Below are 20530 nucleotides of genomic sequence, written 5' to 3'. Positions count from 1 at the left end.
CTGTACACTTGCTTTTTAGAAAGAAAGCAACATTAACTGGAAGGCTTCCCTGACCCCTTCAGGCAGAATCGGGTCTTCCCTGCTCTGTGCTCCTGCACTGCTTAGCACAGTCCGCTATGCAACAGTTACTACTTTGAATTATAAGTATTTTTACAGACTGTGAATACAATGAATGCATCTCTGAAACGGCACTTCTAACACGGTGCCCAACACACAGTGGGCCCCCAATAAATACTTTCTGGATGAGTAAAAAAAAAAATGAGAAGGAAAAGATGTAGGTCTTCTTAAGTAAATGCAGACTCAGAACCAAGTTTCTATGCTAATTAGTACTAAAAGAAGATTAATTTACTGTCTCTGTAATCAGCTCCTCTGACCTGATTATGTATTGGAGTCCTGAGGTTCTCTACAAATATTACTATTTATGCAGCATGTAAATTAAGACAACTCTTAGAAAACTGAGAGGTTTGAATTCCCATTCTGTAATACAAGTCTTCTCAATTAATTCAAAGTACCCTTTTGTAAATAATAGCCTGAGAAGCGCCAAGGCTTCCATCAAGCAATTCCTACTCTGTGTCAATGCTAATACTGTCCTGTATTTACTCAGAGTGTGGTCTTTGATCCTCCTATCCATGGGAAGTGGGCAAGACAAACAGTCTTATCCCTATTTCATCAATGAAAATATAAGCCCCCCAAAGAGAAGATCCATTTAAAGTTACACTGCTTGTATGTGGAGAAGCCAATGATACTAGAATCTGTTTCCTAAGACTTTTTTCTTTCTCTTACACCACAATCCCTGGATCAGTGGTTCTCAAATTGTGGTTCTTCACAACTAGCAGCACCAGCCTCACTTCGACCGTGTTACAAATGTAAATTCTCAGACCCCACCCCAAACCAACAGAATCAAACCCCAGGGGGACCCAGGGAGATAGGGGTTAGAAGGGAGGGCCAGCCATGTTTTGACAAGCCTTCCAAGCAATGCTAATGCACACTTAAGTCTGAGAAGCACTACTTTGGTAATCTGTTTTTTAAAAAAAAAGATGAATAATTTAAAAATTGATTTAAGCCATATACAGTTTATTTCATGTAGTACAAAATTGCCTAAATTGAAGTTAAAATCTTACCTGAAAATTTGTATATATTCATTACCAACTCATTATTCATTAGTTTGTTACACTGTCACATAAATTCTGTTTGTGCAAGGATGTCAAATTTTTGCTTTACATAATACTATTAAGCATTTTGTTACAACTCTCTAGTTACAGTTAAGCTTGAATGAAGTAACTGTGATAAATTAAAAATTACACTTACACTTAATCTGATCTCATCAACATTAATATCAGCTTTAGTGCACACATTTACTTATAAAAGTAAAAGGATGTAGCAAGAGCTACATTACAGAGTCCATTTCAGGAAAAGATGCTTATTGGTTCAATAACGAAATAAATGGAGAAGGGTAATGCAATTTTCCATAAATATGACTACTGAAATCTTTGCTGAAGAAATTCACCCAAAAAAGAAACTTGGCAGTATTCCCCTTGAGGAGTCTGCTCAGGTTTCTGAGGGTGACTATGTCCCTGAATGATCCCTGAATTATAGCCTTCAAGCAACTGAGAACTAATCAAAGGTCTATGAAAGGGTATCAGACAGATTCTACTTGCAGAGATATAAGCAACATGTGCTATTAACATGTACAGCAGAATAAGCCATTGAAATTGTGTAGGAAAAGGAGCAAATGTTCTCCCAGTGAATTTGAGTTATCAAATATTCTTATTTATAGAAAAGGTGCTTAAAGGTGGTATGTTAATGATCATGATTTTGTATTTCCAAAAGAGTAGGCTCTCCAGTGTGGTTGCACAGTAACTGTTAGTGGTCTAGGTTAAAAAATCTTAGTCTTCATTTTGAACCTTTACTACTTTTTTAAAAAGTGATTCAGGTAAGCTACTCCAAGAGGAAAAGAGATCAGCAATGGAACCTAGACAAAATTCACACTATTTTGGAACTGATAATCCAAACTAAATATTATGGACTTTTCACATTTGCCTACTAAATGGCATCCTTTTAATCTCCTATCTCTTCTTCTCCTCCTCTCCCCTTAAATATAAGGGATTTCAACAAGCTGTTAATACTCCTTGATTAACTTTGGCAGATTCTCCACTCTCCAAATCATTTTCATGGTGGCACACTGCATTCTGGGACAGGTTATCCATTCTGTGTCCGTAAAACAGTCTTGTCCTTTTCCATTCTCAACATTTACTCTCTTTCTAAGGGGGATTGATCCTAACCATAAGGTGGAAAACTATTTGGGGAAAGTGTCTAAAGGGTCTGAGTATAGATAAGCACAAAAGTTTAGGCTACAATAAAGATATGAGATTACCTGAAACCTCGGTTATTAACACAATAGCTAGAATGAAGTTAGCCATCAATTAAAGCTTGAATGGGTGAAAATACTAATAGTTATATCTTTTATTGATGACATACTCCTTTGTGCCAGGCCCATTTCTAAGCAGTTGACTGATGTTATCTCATTTAACCTTTACAAAAACGCTTCCTAGATAGTGGCATCATTCCCATTTTACAGCTGGGAATCATTCCCATCATTCCCATTTTACATTCCCATTTTAAGCTGAAACTGGGAAAGAAGTCATGCAATGACAACCATAACCAGACTTTTTGGGAGAAGGTTCAAACCCAAGTCTTCCTGACTTCATAGTCTGTGCCCCATTTACAACACTACAATGAATGAAGGAATAGTTGCTTTTTCATTCTGGTTTCCAGTGGCATTTAAGAGCACTGACACTCAAGGGCTCCTTTACCCATAACAGAGTGATGTGGAGGAGCTCTTCATTAACAAAATGTCTCTTACAGCGTCCTGGTAAAGGCTATGTTATTGCCAGCACTGAAGTCTCTCCTCTGAGTCAAAGCCTTGCATTCTAGATGCTGCAGTGCAGTCTTCTTAAATTTAAGAGTATTGAAATCATATCAAGCAACTTTTCCAACCATAATGGTATGAAACTAGAACTCAATCATAAGAAACCTGGAAAAAACACAATTATGGGGAGATTAAACAACAGGCTATGGAAGAACAGGTGGGTCAATGAAGAAATACAGTCCTTCTTCTTCTCAGACCAGAAGAACTGAGGCCCATCTTGGATTGAATGCAATAATCACTAACTTTCCAGAGACAGGAGGAGCTACGAAAGGCATGTAGAAGGAGTCTTGAGGAAGATGGTTGGCAGTTGAGGCTGGAAAAAGCAGAGGTCACCAGGAGAGCAGAGGATCCCAGAAGGAAAGGAGAGTCTGGGAGTGGAGGTTTCAAACTCCAGACTTCACCTACTTTAACCTTTTGCTCCAGCTCAGCAGAACTGCTAATATTTGCAAGATTAAACTCAAAAATTCTCACAATATCTAACTGTGGTGCTGAACAACTTTCCTGGTAATCACGGTTTGAGTGTAAAAGGCAAGAATGCACCAGGAGAATTATGCAAGAGAAGAGAATGCATTCTCCTTTAACATTTTCTGTCTAGATGTTTCCTCTTTTTCAAATAAAAATCAAATAAAGCCTAATCTAAGCTAATTTTAATCAGGGTAACACTGTATTCATTTTGCTCACATCAGCAGGATAAAGTTCCCAGAGAAGAAAAATGTTCATCCTAAACAAACTGTGGATTTTTTTCAAGTCACAAAATTATTAAATCTCCCTTTGGTATACTATTGTCTTTTAGAAAAAAAAAATCTTTTATGGTACTGAAACAACATGAGTCCAAGAAAAGAGAGTGCCACAATTAATCCATTCCTTTAACAAATGTTTATTGAACACTTTTTATGTGATAGGCACTGAGGGAAATAAAAAGATGAATAAGATCATCTACTCCAACAGTCTATTTGAGGACACACATACATAAACAATTGCAAAACAATTCAACAGGGGCTGTAATAAAGGTTTTTATGAGGCCCCACTGGAACATAGAGAAAGGAGTCATGCATTTAGCCTGTCTCAAAGAAAATTTCACCAGAGAAAGGACATTTAAGTTCCTTCTTGAATGGAACAACCCCACATGCAAATTTCCAAAGGCAAGACAAGAAAATATGTGGCCTGTTTGAGAAACAGTGAAATTCCATATGCACACGGAAGAAGGGTATTTTATTTATTTAACATTATTTAGCCAACATTAATTCTTCAAAGCACTTAGCATGCATTAACTCATTTGATCCTCAAAATACCTTTCAAAATAACCCAAATTTTACAGATGAGAAAATTGAGATTTACATACGTTAAATAATAGGTCCAAAGTTTTCATTTGGGCAAGACTAACATACAAACTCAGATAGCCAGATTCCAGCATGGTTTTTTGTTGTTGTTGTTGTTGTTGTTGTTAATATATAATAGACATATTACATTGTGCAAATTTAAGGAAAATGTGTTGATTTCATACACTTATGTATCATAATGTGATTACCACCATAGTATTAGCTAACACTTCTATCACATAACATATTTATCAGTTCTTTTTTTTGTGGTGGGAAAAATTAAGATCCAGTCTCTTAGCAACTTCTAAGTTCTTAATGCAAAATTGTTAGCACATAAATGTATAAAGCAAATATTAACAGAACTAAGGGGAGGCATAGAGAGCAATACAATAATAGTAGGGGACTCTAGCACCTACTTACATCATTGGATAGATCATCCAGACAAAAAAACAACAAGGAAACATCAGCCTTCAATGACACATTAGACCAGATGGACTTAATAGATAAATATAGAAGATTCCATCCAAAAGCAGCAGAATACACATTCTTCTCAAGTGCACAAGCAGCATTCTCCAGGATCTATCACATATTAGACCACAAAATAAGTCTCAATAAATTTAAGAGGATTGAAATCATATCAAGCAGCTTTTCCAACCACAATGGTATGAAACTAGAACTCAATCATAAGAAACCTGGAAAAAACACAATTATGGGGAGATTAAACAACAGGCTACGGAAGAACAGGTGGGTCAATGAAGAAATACAGTCCTTCTTCAAGAAAAAAGAAAAATTTCAAGTTAACAACTTAACTTCACAACCAAAAGAACTAGGAAAAGAAGAACAAATGAAGCCCAGGTTAGCAGAAGGAAGGAAATAACAAAGATCAGAGCAGAAATGTATGAAAAAGAGACAAAAGACAATAGAAAAGATAAATGAAACTAAGAGCTGGTTCTTCAAAAGGATAAACAAAATTGACAAACCTGTAGCTAGACTCACCAAGAAAAAGAAAAAGAAGTCTCAAATAAATAAAGTTAGGGTTGAAAGAGAAGAAGTTACAACAGATACCACAAAAATACAAAGGATCATAAGAGACTACTGGGACTAATTATACACCAACAAAGTGGACAACACAGAAGAAATGGATAAATTCCTAGAAACATACAATCTTCTAAGACTGAATCATGAAGAAAGAGAAAATCTGAATAGACTGATTACTAGTAAAAAGACTGATCAGTAATCAAAAACCTATCTTAATAAATAATAGTCTAGGACCAGACAACTTCACTGGGTAATTCTACCAAACATTCAAAGATGTAATAGCTGTCCTTATCAAACTCTTCCAAAAAACTGAAGAGGTGGGAATGCTTCCAAATTCATTTTTACAAGGTCAGCATTTACCCTAATACCAAAACCAGACAAGGACACTACAAAAAGGAAGGAAGGAAGGAAGGAAGGAAGGAAGGAAGGAAGAAAGAAAGAAAGAAAGAGAGAGAGAAAGAAAAGAAAAGAAAAAAGAAAGAAAGAAAGAAAGAAAGAAAGAAAGAAAGAAAGAAAGAGAGAAAGAAAGAGAGAGAGAAAGAAAGAAAGAGAGAGGGAGGGAGGGAGGGAGGGAGGAAGGAAGGAAGGAAGGAAGGAAGGAAGGAAGGAAGGAGGAAGGAAGAAGGAAGGAAGGAAATTACAGGCCAATATCATGATGAACATAAAGCAAAAATCCTCAACACAATGTTAAGAAACTAATTATTCAACAATACATTAAAAGGACAATACAACATGATCAAGTGGGATTTATGCCAGGAATACAAGGATTGTTCAATATCTGCAAATTAATTGTTGTGATACACCACATTGACAAAATGAAAGTTAAAAATTATATGATCATCTCATCTCAATAAATACCTAAAAAGCATTTGACAAAATTCAACGTCCATTCATGATAAAAACACTCAACAAGTGAGTAGAGAGGAACATATCAACATAATCAAAGCCATATATGACAAGCTCACAGCGAACATCAATACTCAATGGAACAAAAGATCAGCAACAAAACATGGATGTCCACTCTTGCCACTTTTATTCAGCATAGTATTGGAAGTCCTACCCATGTCAGTTAGTCAAGAAAAAGAAATAAAAGGCATCCAAGCTGGAAAGGAAAAAATAAAACTGTCACTATTCACAGATGCCATGATACTATATATAGAAAACCCTAAGGACTCCACCAAAAACCATTAGCACTTACAAATGAATTCAGTAAAGCTGCAGGATACAAAATCAATATACATAGATCTTTTGTGTTTCCAAACACTAATAACAAACTATCAGAAAGAGAAATTAAGAAAACAACCTCATTCACAATTGCATCAAAAAAAAAAAAATCCTGGAATAAATGTAACCAAGGAGGTGAAAGACCGACAGACATGCTGAAAACTGTAAGACATTAATGAAAGAAACTGAAGACACAAATAAATGGAAAGACATTTTGTGTTCATGAATTGAAAATAATAATAATGGTAAGTAAAATAAGTCAGACAGAAAGACAAATGCCTTAAGATTTTATTCATACATGGAATCTAAAAAACAAGACACATGAACAAAAAAAAGAAAACTCATAGATACAGAGAAGAATATCTCTGGTGGTTATCAAAGGGGAAGGGGTTTGGGGGGTAGGTAAAAAGGTAAATTTGTATGGTGTTGAATGGTAACTGAATTTATTGGGGTGATCACCTTGTACTATGTGCAAATATCAAATTATTAGGTTGCACATCTGAAACTAATATAATGTTATATACCAATTTGACTTCAATTTTAAAAAGTAATAATAATAATAATAATAATAATAATACAAAATTGTTGTCTCTGATCGCAATGTGATAGCACAGGTCCTAACCATTACATAGCATCCCATGAGGATGGAAGGACAAGTTGTGAAGAACTTCATATGTCCTACGATAGAGTTTGAACTTGATAGAATATGATCATCAGAGGTTTCAAGGCAGAGAAATAACACAATCCGATTTTGATTATGGAAATGTTACCATAATGTCAGCCTAAAGAATGGGCTGGATGCCAAGAAAATTGGAGGCAAGTAGACCTGTTAAGATTTTGTTGCAAAACCACAGGCAAGACATGGTGAGGATTTTAGTCATTATGATAGGTCAGCACAGGAAGAAATAGAACAAAAAGATATTTGGCAGCAGCATTAACAGGGTTGGGTGACTCTGGGAACACAAGGTAGAGAGTGAGATGGAGATTAGAGTATGGGATGACATAGTTTCTAGCCTGAGCCACAGAAGAGATGGTGAGTCCCTTGGTGAAGCATTAACCAACATGGAAATGTGAGAAAAGAAAGTTTGATTTAGGATGTTAGTAAGTTCATTTTGGGACATTTTGAGTGTGAGTTACTCCTAGAAAAACAGCTCAGGTGTTGAGGAGAGGTAAAGCATGAAGATATAAATTTACTTGTCATTGCCATGGGCACAGTTGAAGCCAAGGAAGTGAGTGAACCTAGCAGTGATGCTAAATTTCATGCAGAGGAGAAGAAGAGATCACCCAGGATGTAACCCTTGGCTATAAGAGCTGATCTGAGGAACAGCAGTCCACAAAGGAGGGAAGAAGGGAAACAAAAAGGAGAATAAATGAGAAAAATTTAAAAGCTGACCATCTAAATGGAGATTGGGATTAAAATTTCCTCATATTTCATTTTCCCTTCCTTTAACTTGATTATTTTTTTGTAGCTGAATAGTAACTACATTATTTGCAAATAATCAACAAGAAATCTTCTGGGCAACAAATTCTCCATCAAGTCAATAATTTCTTAAACTTACAAACTTCAGGAAAGACCCAAGAGCATAAAAAAAACCTCTCAAAAAATACTTTTAAGTAGAAAAAGTTTTAACGTTTTCCACCCTTGTTTTTCCACGAGAGCAAGTTCAGACCATTTAACAAATAGGTAAAAATTTTTTAGTGAAAACTGCACCAATTAAGCAGACATTAACACAACAATTCTCAGCTTGCAACTTGTCTCCACAAATTAAAAGAGAGATGAATGTTTGCATTACTGATAAATCACTAATAATCATTAAAAGTCACATTTTTCTAATAAAAAATGACTTTTTTTTTAGAAATACTTGTTCAAAAACATGAACATGAATCTATGCGTATGAGAAATTTTTACATACTGTAACACCGTATCAAGATAAGCAGGACTTGGGGGGCCTGGGTGGCTCAGTAGGTTGAGCGTCCTTCTCTTGATCTCAGCTCAGGTCTTGACCTCAGAGTCATGAGGTCAAGACCCACATTGGGTTCCATGCTGGATGTGGAGCCTACTTAAGAAAAAAGAAAAGTAGGACTTATATTTAGTATCCAAGCATTTGTGTTCTGGACAAGAGTACTTGAGTCCAGAAACAACCAGAGCAGGTGACATCGATGAGTCTCAGAGCCAGCACCAGCTAATTTGATCCCAAATGCATAATAATAGTGGTTTAAAAGCCAGAACCATGAACTATGAATGACAGCTCCTTTGGCTGTTTTACTTCTATCTTTGGTTGTTTGTTCTTCCACTAGTTAGATTTCAGTGAAAATCAAAATTATAGGCAATACAAATATTATAAGAGATATTATTTTGCACTTGTTTGAATAGGATAGTAAAATTTAAGAAGCATACGTTATCCATATGTGGGTACAAATGTCCCTCACATTATGTATTCAATATATTCCTTCCAAGTGTTTTATAAATTATGCTAAATGAGCTAATACTTTAAGTGCCTGCTATGTAAAGGAATACTATGTTTTTATAAAGTATAGCATTCGCTAATAAAATAATCATTTCTTAGGCTTGCTTATGGATGTAGATGTTAATCCCTTCACAGGTGAATCAATCCTCAGTTTATATTTTTAGCTAACTTAAATTTTCAAACATCCGCCTTAAAGTAGAGCACGAGTGCAGCCACACTGCCGATACCATCCAATCAAACCAGTAAATAGTTTCTGCAGCCACAGCAGGATGTGATGGCTCCTGTAACATGATCTGATTAAAGGACCACAGGCTGCCGTGTGGAGAACGGCATGCAGGGGGTCGAAGGAAAGCCCACTTAGGAGGCTCTTGCACTGGTGTGGGAAAGATGATGATGGCCCAAACTGGAAAATGAAGAAAATTGGATAGGTTAGAAGTATTTTTTGTAGTCAACAGGACATGTTAGTGGATTGGGTGTTGGAAAGCAAAGCATTGAGTGGAGAATAATCATGAATAGAGGGCTGCTTCCTGAGATGGGGAAAACTGGATCTGAGCAGATCTGGGGCAAGGGTTCTTACCAGATGCTTACCAGATATCCAAGTGGATGTTGATTCTGTCTTGCATTAAGTACTGGTGACAATGGGTACCTTGGAGGGTTGCATAGAGTACAAATAATGTATTGCAATCACCTAGCAGACTGACTAATCCACAATGGGTGCTTAATAGCAGTAACTATCTTTACTATTATTGGAAATGCACAGAAAGTAGGTAATGTTATTGGAACTAGAGGTTGAGAAAGTCAGTTATTGATGTAAATTCTGGAATCATCTGCACAGCTCCAGTTCAAGGCAACAGACCTCTTTGAGCACCTACCAGGACCCAGGTATTATGCGACATATGAGGAATAGATATGTAAGTGAGAGTTCCTCCTTTCATGAAGCTCAGCACAAACTGTGGAAGAGAATGGAATGATCCAAGGGCAGAAATTAGAGAAGAAAAGGAAGAGGTTTCAATATGGTGAGTCCTTGTTCGAACATGCAAGAGGAAGTAGAGCCAATGGAGGAAGCTGAGAAGGGCAAGGCAGGAGAGAACCAGGATAACATGACCTGGATAAGCTCAGGCTCCTTACCACCAGCAGCAGTGTGTTTCCATAGTGTAGAGTTGATGGACAGCATTACCTAGAATGAAATTTCAAGGTGAATCACAGCTAAGAAAATGCCAGAAGACCACAGGTGACTTTTGTTATTTCTACGTCCAGTGAAAAGACCAGAAGCTAGATTGCCAAAGACTAATGAGAAAGCAGTTAGGAAGCAGCGTCCTCTGGGATGGGGGATGCATCATAGCAGAAGATTGACAGGGTATAAAGGAAAGAAGGAAATGAGTGCTGCTCACATAGCAGAACCTAGGATTTAAGACTGCAGGCCATCGAGGACACAGATGAAAGATTTTCACCTCACTCTCCAAAGAGATAAAGTAAAAATTGAGCAAATGTCTGGCCCCAAAGCAACTAGAAGAACTAGCAACTGTTATCTAACCCAATGCTTCATTTTATTTGCATAGGCAATATCTATATATATCTATAGATAGATGGGGGTAAGGAAAGAGAGGAAGAGGGAGACATACGTGTACGTACAGACATACATATGCACACTGAAGGACCTGTGTTTATCAATTCTTTTCACCATATGAGAAAATTGGAACAGTGTAGCATAAATTCATGGTTATAGTTTCAAAAAGAATACCACATTTTCTGTTCCCACACTTGAGGGGTTTTTTTCCTAATAATATATTGTAATGTTTTACTGTGAATTCAAGAGAGCCACAGAATGCTGGTTCTCTATCCTGGTTTTAGTATTAACTGAGATGTGTCTCCAGACAAATAACTAGGCCTTTCTAAGCTTCTATTTTCCTACTTATAAAAGATGGCTGGAAATCTCCTTCTCCTTGGAAAAAAGGGTGTGACCGCCTCCGCCTCAGGTCACACTGTGTAGATGAAGGACCATTTCAAGCCTCTAAAAATTAAGGAAAGCTCTAATTTGAAAATTCAGTGAGTCTGATAATGCCAGGTTTTAGAGATGGATATGAAGGCAGCCATGGCCAGCGTGATAGCTGAATTCACCGCTGGTGGTGCTGGGTGAGATCTCTGTAAGAACAGACCGGAAAAAAAGATGAAACAACACAGGTCAACGTAAAGAAGGGCATGTTTATATTATTCAAATGAGGAAAGTGTTCGACAAACTGAGTCATGGTTTCAATTTAACATGCACAACTGGTTCATAAAAGTGTGTAAAGATATGGCCATTTCCAGCTAAAGATACATCTCTAGATACAGATGGATAGGTGACAGACAGGTAGATAAGACTCCTGTTATTGACTAATGGCCACATCCAATATGTTGACAAATAAGGAGTCAGTTGGGTGTTTACTGCCAGGTGTTGTTCTGAATACTTCCCATGTATCAATTCAGTGCTCACAACAACCACATCGGGTGAGCACTATTACAATCTCTGTGTCACAGATAAGAAAGCTGAATATAGAGAGTTGACTAACTTATCCAAGATTATACAGCAAGTAATTGGCAGCCTCAGAATTTGAACCCAGGCAGTTTGGTTCCTGTTCATTTCCTTACCATCACTCTACACTCTCTGCTACAAATAATGATTAACACTTGGTATAGTCCAAGCGTTGTCCTAAGCACTGGGAGCACAACAATGAACAAGGCAGACAGAGCCTTTGCCCTCGTGGATTTCATGAAATAGTGGGAGATATAGATGAATAAGCAATTAAAATACAGTATTCTAAGTATTAGCCTAGAGGAGCTATAGTGTGCACAAGTCAGATGTTTTTGGAGGGAGAGGGAATCTCAGAGAAGAATTCCCTGAAGCAGTAAACAAAAACTGGAAAGATGAGTAGGAGGTCACCCGGAGAAATCAAGCTGGAGGTGAGAGGGTAAAGAGGAGGGTGAAAGACAGAGAATTCCCAAAGGGAAGAGAATGCATGGCGCATTTGCAGAACTGAAAAGCACTTGAGGCACCCTCAGGCCTCCAGCCCTGCATCCCCACAGTGCTCCAGGGCCCTGCTCCATGGCCTTGCCCCTGCCCTTGGAGGCCAGCCCCTGCGCACCTTGCCTGCCTCCCCTGCAGGGGGCCCTACAGCAACCCACGCCTGGGGCTTCCAGGTCTGTCAGAATCATCCTCCCGGCCCCCAGGGAGTAAAAAAGAGATACCTGCAATATGCAAAGACCCCCACACCTACCTGGCCATGATTGCCTTGGTGATCCAGGCTGAACCCTCCTGCAGGCCAAGACTGGCCCAGGTCATCTGTAGGGTCCAGGCCCCTGTCCCCAGTTTCAGGGACAACCACGAGGGTTGGAAGGATTCCATCTGCCACCACCTCTCCTCCAACCTCTGCTTCTGATGCTGCCACAGGTGCCAAAAAACCCTGCAAAGCCCCAGGCCAAGGGCAACTTGTGGGCGGCCGGTCGCCGTGAGCCGGGTCCCTGGCTCCGCACCGCGGCTGCAGAACACGGCCCTGTGCTGGTGCTGGCAGGGCAGGGGCGCGAGGGGAGCCTTCGCCAAGGACCTGGGCCCCTGCGTGCTGCCCGGCTGGCCCCACTGGCGGCCCATTGCCCAGCCGCCGCCCAGGGAGGGCCTCAGCCTAAAGTCTCTGCTAGGGGACCTTAGGATGGGGGCACCAGGAGCAGCCCAGGTCGGGCAGGCTCTGGGCACGGTAGGGAGGAGGTGGTGCCTGCTCCACCCCTGCCCTCTGAGAGGACTTTGTGGCCTCTCTGTCTGTCCCCGGCACAGGAGAGCAGAGGGGGAGACTTCTCGGGGGGAACCAGCAGGCCCTCACCCCCACCCCTCTCCCCTGAGCACAGAGCCTGGCCCCTCTACTTACCGCAGGATACCCCAGAGCCTGGGGGACTGTCTAGCAGGAGTCACAGGGCCTCACCTAGGGGGCCGGTGTCCACCTCCTACTGCCCACCTACACCCCCAATGTGGTAATGCCCTTGGCTCCATTACCACCCACACCCTGTCCCCAGTGCCCACCTTCAACCAGCCCAGCCTACTGGGGGGTGACCCCGGAAGCCCATGAGCCCCCAGGGCTGCTCTGGGGTCTAGATGCCCTCTTCCAGGGGGTGCCACCCAGTAAGAGCATCTATGACGTGTGGGTCAGCCACACCTCAGATCCAGCTGCCTCCACCCCAGGCTGGCTACTCTCCTGAACAGCCTGGGAGTCTCCCAGGGCAGGGGCCACTTTCCCGGGCTACCCCTTCCTGCCACTATCGGCTTGCTGGGGAGCCAAGGCCAAGAGGACCAAGAGGTGTCTGGGGCCACAGCAGCCTTGAGACTGCAGGCACCGGCGGTGCTGAGGATCCGCAATGTTTGTGGACTACGGCGGTGCTGAGGATCCACGACGTTTGCTGGACTACCCCACAAAGGGCTGTGGCCTGCTAGGCGCCGCCCTGGCCCTGATGGTCAGTCATGCCTCGCCTACCCCCAGGGGCAAGACTGGAAGGAGTGGGGCTTTGCTTGGAGTAGCCCTTTCCTGATCCCACTTTCTCGGGCCCTTCCTGTCGTCTATCCTGCCTTCCATCTGTCCATCACCACGTGTCACTTCCCCTCCCTGGCTCCAAGCTGGGGGAGGGAGAACCCATCCTCCCTCATCTGCCTGGGAATAAGGTAGCACCTTTTTGGGGAAAGGAAACTCCAAGACCCCACTTGGTTTTGGTGGTGGTAGTGGAGAAGATAACAGTGAAGAAATAGACAACATTTAAAAAAAAAAAAAAAAAAAAAAAAGCACTTCTTGAGGCGTCTGGGTGGCTCAGTCGGTTAAGCGTCTGCCTTCGGCTCAGGTCATGAACCCAGGGTCCTGGGATCGAGCCCCGCATCAGGCTCCCTGCTCAGCGGGGAGTCTGCTTCTCCCTCTCCCACACCCCCTGCTTGTGTTCCCTCTCTCACTGTGTCTCTCTCTGTCAAATAAATAAATAAAATCTTTGAGAAAAAAAAAAAAGCACTTCTGGAGTTGGAGGGAAGGGAGGCAAGAGGAAGGAGGGAAAATTGGAGCTATGGATAGGAGCCAGATCACACAGGGACACACCGTCTTTAAAACTTTGGATTCTGCCTTTAACCAAGGAGCCATTAAATGGTATTAGAAGTGAAATTTCTTGATCATATTCGAAATGTGTAAAGAACATTATAACTGCTGTGTGGAGCCTGGCTAGTAGGAAGACAAGAGTGAGGACAGCAAGACCAGGTAACTAGCGCAGCTATGTGAGTGAAAAGTAATAGTAGCCTGGTCTAGGGGCACGGCAGTGAGCAAAATGAGACTAGGACAAATTTCAGAGGTATTTAGGGAAGAAGCACAGAACCTGGGGCGGGCGGGGGTGGGAAAGAGGGGAGAATGGGAAAAGAGCGGTCAAGGTTGATGGCTAAATTTCTGATTTGTCAAGTGGTCTTCTTCTCGTAGGGCACGGCAGCCTGGTGCAGGATTGGAGGAGACCAAGAGCTAGACTGAACCGGGGCTGGGTTCTGCAGGTGTATGGGGCAATGGGGCGAGGGGATAAAGGCTGTAGGCAAGAGAATAATTAAAGGGATAGAGTACAGAATCTAAATTAAGTACGGAAGAAAAGAGAGAAGTTAGAACGTAAGGGGTTCAAGGAACTGAAGGTCCTTCTCTGGCTGCAGAAGAAATGCAGTCAGTGAGGAAGGAAAAAATGATGGATTACGTACTGTCAGAAAATGGGATGTTGAAATATCAGAGTTGAAGCAAAAAATCTAAAGTAATGCCAAAGGAGTAACAAGACTATGGAAACAGCAGAGGATTAAATAGTGAATAGTGACTAAAGTAGAAGGGAGAGAAATATCAAAGAGAGGTGGCGAGCCACCTTAGAGTCAATGGGGGGTGGGTCAGAGAGGGGACACGGAGGTGAATGGGGAAGAGGATACTGAAAACAAACAATGGAGACATCGACCCTCCCTGCCCTCCCCTGCTCTCCCGTTCTCTGCAGTAGAAATCATTCACCTTCCACAGTGAGAGCAGGGACGTGAGGCTGGATGAGTTTGACTACTCCCAACAATGGCACAAAGCATGACAGCGGCCTGGTCTCCAAGGACCCAGAAGCTGTAGCCTGTTGTCATGAAACCTAAGTGAACCTCATCCAGGCTGTAAGCCTGTCAAACGCTGTGGTGTCTGCAGAGCACACACAGGACCAGGGGCGGGGCCTGATGTCTCCTCCCGCACTCACATAAATCACTAAGGTCTTTGGGTCTGTCTCCAATTATTTATTCAAAAATTATTTACTGGGTGCCAGCTCTGTGCCAGGCATACGGTACTAAGCAGGACAGATGTCCCACCCGGCAAGGATCTCAGGCCTTGTCGCCAAGGATTTTTAAAACCACAGTTCCAGCCTGAAGGATGAAGAATCATGCCTGGGCTAGCCTGAAAAAGACACCAGACACTATGCTGGCAAAGTAACTGGGGAAGTAATAAATGAAACTAATGTGTGAGGGTTTTTTAAAGAAGTAAACAAATTATTCTAGTTCTCACTATTCTTTGCTTGCACTAATATCCTGAAAGAAAGAATGAAAATTAGCATAAATATGTAAAATATTTGGCATGTAGGGGAGAATTTCTCTGCTTTTCTAAAGATTCAAGACTCATATTTTTTAATGAAGTGAAATTGACATATAATATTATATTAGCTTCAGGGGTACAGCGTAATGATTTGATATTTGCATACAATGTGATTGATTAGCACAATAAGTCTAGATACCATCTGTGAAGGATGAATGGATAAAGATGTAATATATAATAATATGTAAGATATATTAGATAATGTAATATTATAATTATTGTAATTTATAATAAATTAAATTTATCATTATATATACACAATGGAATACTACTCAGCCATAAAAAAACAAAATCCTGCCATTTTCAACAACATGGATGAAACTTGAGTATATTATACTAAGTGAAAGAAGTCAGACAGAGAAAGACAAAGGCCATATGATTTCACTTACGTGTGCAATCTAAAAAACAAAACAAATGAACAAACAAAAGAAAACAAAACAAAACTCATAGAGACAGAACAGAACGGTAGTTGTCAAGACTCAGTTTTGAATCAAAAACAATTAAGCATCTGAGAAGAACTATAATGCTCTATATATAACCTAAATAAGTCACAATTTTGAGTAAATAAGTAATCATTTATATAATATAAAAATCCGTAAAAATTTAGATGTGAGATTGTGTTTAACTCCTTCCCCCAAACAAGTTGAAAGTACCAACTTGCAATATTCACAAAAGATACTATTTACTCCTTTCTTCTATATTTTCCAAAAAATACCTTGCAAATTGTTTACTAGGAGAATGATTCAAGTTTCTCTTCTCCATTGATAATAGATTTTATATTAATAAATTCAGAAATGTACAACTCATTAAAATCTTCAGTCTCAGCAAAGCCTACAGCATATCAAGATAATTTTAATGCCAAATAGATCACAGAAGAAAATAATGTTTTGTTTTGTTTTGTTTTTAGTTACACCAGCACAGTTCTAGTCCTGGACTTAAAGCTATAAGGAAAGATGTAATGTTTCCTCTGCCTACCTGCTTATCATCCTATTTATCAAACCCAATTTGAAGATATTATTTCAGATCAAGCAAACATCTTTTTAGCAGCCTAAGACTGGTCTACAACTCACTGAATAAAATATGTGGTATCTATGTTCTTCGTGGAAGTAACGGTGAGAAAGAATCTGATATATATATCATGGATATACATATGTCATACATTCCTAATAGAACACAAATTTTTTTTAACTGGTTGCAACAATTCAATGACCTATCCATTAGCCTGGATAAAATATTAAATCTCTAGGTAGTTTTAAGTGAACTTGAACTTGATTGTTTCTTAGTTCTGCTTCAGAACCCCATGTTCATGTGCATGCAATTTCCACAGCAGCGGAAATGTGGATGTTGTGGGTCAGTGAGCATTCTTTTCCAGGGTGCTTCTCAGACGAAGCCCCACGATTAACACGGTGCCCTTAATGATGGGCGGGGGACTAAGCATTCCAAGATTGGCCTGGATTCTTGCCAGAAGGGAGAGAAAGGGGTCTTTGTATGTGGACATCTGAAGGGCGGGCATAAACATGTTAGTTGATACTTAACACCCAAAACCAGTGCCAAAACCGTTAGCTCCCCTCAATAGCCTACTCTGGTTTCAACTGTCCGCCACAATGGAGCAGCCACCTCAATATACAAAACTTGCTCTTTAAACATCCTCCGAGGAATTCCCAAAATAGCAGCTGTTAGAAGAAAACAGACTCTAATTCACTGACATATGCGGACCTTCTATGTTTTTCTGGAGACAAGTTTCCAGAGTTTTGTTCCTACGTGACCATCTATGCATGCTTACTGATTACCTTGTGGATGACGTGGTGCAATTCCTCCAGGCACTTGAAGCAGCAGCCCGGGATTCACGTTCAGATGAAATCGTCCGTTTGGGCGACAAGAGGTTCAGCTAATTTATGTGGCGAATTTTTTATACGTTTTTCCGCTGGTTTTCCTTCCCTGCTGTCCGCCTCGCCCTTCTTCTTCAGTGCATTGAGAGATTCTGATGTGCCCGCAGCAACGTCCCCCGGAGGTGGCCGACTGTAGCGAAGCCAGCCCAGACTCGCCTGCCCGGAGCCCGGCCGAGCGTGCCGCCTCCGCCGAGCCTGCCCCCCCACCCCCACCCCCAGCCCCGCTCCCTCCGAGGCCCCTCCGGGATCTCCTCTGCCACCCGCTTCACCAGGCGGGAGCCCATCGCACCCCTTCAATAACTTCCGTGGGCTCCGTTTCGTTCTGGCAGACAGTTATCTGTGTTACGTGAATTCCACACGGAAAGTAAGCAACCGCCTATCTCTAGAGAGCAATTGGCCAGTGAGGGTCCTGCGGGTGCAGCAGTTCCAGAAACTTGGGCTTAGGAGTGGCCATGTGTAGCCAGAGAAGAGAAAAAAGTGATATGCTTGCAAGTCAAAGGGCTTTGATTTCCTTCTCCCCATACTTGCTCATGCAAAATAGTAACTCTACGTTAAGAGGTCATTGAGTGATTTCATATCTATATATGACAATCCTATATAGCACAGATGGTTAGTACTTTTTCAGAAGAACTGGGGGCACCTCTGAAATGTCAGTTTTCAACAAGCAGCTCAACAAACAGACAAGTGTGGTCACTACAGGACATTGGCCCTGTGGATGTTTATTTAGGAGGGCAACATCCCTAAAGCAGCTCTAAACAACAAATTATTCCTAATAAGGAAACCATTTAATGAGGACAACTACAAAACACCATTAAATGTGGAACTATTTCATTCATTTATCAAATTCTGTCTCTTTAAGAATATATATAATAGGGTCACCTGGGTGGCTCAGTCGGTTAAGCGTCTGCCTTCAGCTCAGGTCATGGTCTCAGGGTCCTGGGATCGAGCCCTACATCGGGCTCCTTGCTCAGCAGCGAGTCTGCTTCTTCCTCTCCCTCTGTGATCTCTCTTGCTCTCACTCTCTCTCAAATAAAAAAATTTTAAAAAGGAAAGAATACATATAATAGTCTTTAAATACATAAATGATAATATATAGCATGGCTATTAGTAATGTGTAAAACTTAATTTATTACTCTTAACTATCTTTCATGATTTTTTAATCATCAAACACTCTAATATATTTTACAGGGTGATAATATTTAGTTTTATTTAATAGACTCCTATTTATTTGGAGTAGGATTACAGTGACACAGTGAGGGGTGACGCACTTTTGGTATAACTAGAAATTCCAGTAAAGGCAAAAGTCGACATTGCAAACTTAACAAGCCTTTTGTGTGACCTTGTTACACTAGAATATATTAATAAGGTTGCATATTGTAGGCTTTATGTTTCATTAGAAAGGTCATCACCTATTTGGGTTGAACCGTTAAAGAAAAGAGACCACATTAGCAGAGTGCTCTTCAAGGGGCTAAAGAATGAATGTACTTTGCTTCATTAGAATTACCTCACTGTAACTTGATATTCTGATTTTACAGTAGGAAGTGACAATAAGAGGGCTCAGAAGTCCCAGATTTCATATTCCTCTTGTTGGAAATGGATAGGTAATTGGACCATGACATTGTTTCTCCAAAACACAAACATAACACAGTAAATGCAGTCCACCTGTGTGTTCTGATTATAATCAAAGATATCAGCCCCATACATGCTAAATCGTAGAAGACCTTACTTTCCAGAGGTCTGGTTAATGCTCTCTAACATTTACACCGCTGTATTAAGAGATCTTGTGCTATTTTAAAACATCACAATTTCTAATCCCAGAGTTATTATTGAAACAAATGCATTACCAGGTTTCTATGTATAATTCTTAGATGTTTTATGGATTTAACAAAAACATAAGCCTCAATAATCTTCAATAGGTGTTACTTATAATTATGCCAAGAAGAAATTTTAGATGCTTTGTTTCTATCACTAATGACGAGAAGACATAAACATATATGACTCATCCTGGTAAGCATTTTCTTAGAATCTTTAATTTCTATAAAAGAATAATAAACTACCCTGTCATTTAATCTCCAGATTACATGGGTCAACCCTTCTGTTTGGCTCTTTTCAGTTACAAAGAACAAAATATGCAGATTACCTTGTATAATGGCCTTTATTATAAGGATACTCAAGTGAGTAAGGAAGCAGGAAAAAATCCCCCAAGCAAGACTTTAGAAGAAGCTGAACAGCACTCATGATTCCACTACAATGTCAGAAGCTCAACGGCAGTGCCAGGAGTCTGCCATTTGTGTGCCTCGGTTTCCCTCTCCTCCTCTCTCTCCAGCTCAGGGCTTTTGCTTGTCTCCATTCAGGGTATGTCTTCACTTCCCCAGGGCCATGCTGTTGGTCTCCATCTTTTCCTTTATTTGAAAGTCCCGCTCCCTAGGAGCAAAGATGCCATTTCCATAATCAGTCCATATCCAGATTAGAGCACCACAATGGAAGGAGAGATCTTCCCAGGCCACTCACATGCTGACCTGGGTCTTAGCACCGATTGCAGGCCCAACTCTGGCTGTGGCTGGAATAGCCAGGTCACACGACATGGCAGGAAATGGTTATACAAGGAACTACGTGCTCATAAAGGGACTGTGGTCATGTGGTATGCACTCACAGCACCACGAGCACTCATAACCTCAATGCGCAACACAGTGTAGCTCACCGGAGATGTAGCCTCCAACTGCCTACCATCCATGGGAGAAGAATTTAAAGGGCTTGCTATGATCCATTCCTCTAGAGGGACTGAGGTAGATATCCAAACACTCTCATTACTACCATACTGTCAAGACCCCTTATGGAGTTGCTTATACTAAACTCTTCTTTCATCATCTGCCTTTAGCTTTCATTCAAATTAATGGAAAGGAAAAAAGCTTTGTTTTTGGAAACACTTCCTTGTATTGACGATAGGAACATTGTTGAGAATGCTCTTCAGGACCTTCTCATATGCAGCTCTATGGGAGAAATTTCCTTTAGGACCACAGAGCACAGC

The 20530-nt window shown here is 40.7% G+C and overlaps 1 pseudogene; it reads left to right on the top strand.

Annotated features, from left to right (window-relative positions):
- Positions 1 to 11882: 11882 nt before the first annotated feature.
- LOC116634285 lies at positions 11883 to 13733 on the top strand (annotated as a pseudogene).
- Positions 13734 to 20530: the final 6797 nt, after the last annotated feature.

This window comes from Phoca vitulina, unplaced genomic scaffold (genome assembly GCF_004348235.1).
Source record: "Phoca vitulina isolate PV1807 unplaced genomic scaffold, GSC_HSeal_1.0 scaffold9, whole genome shotgun sequence".
NCBI lineage: Eukaryota > Metazoa > Chordata > Mammalia > Carnivora > Phocidae > Phoca > Phoca vitulina.
The sequence above is the reverse complement of the archived record's forward strand: the minus strand, read 5'-3'. Positions and strand labels throughout refer to the sequence as shown.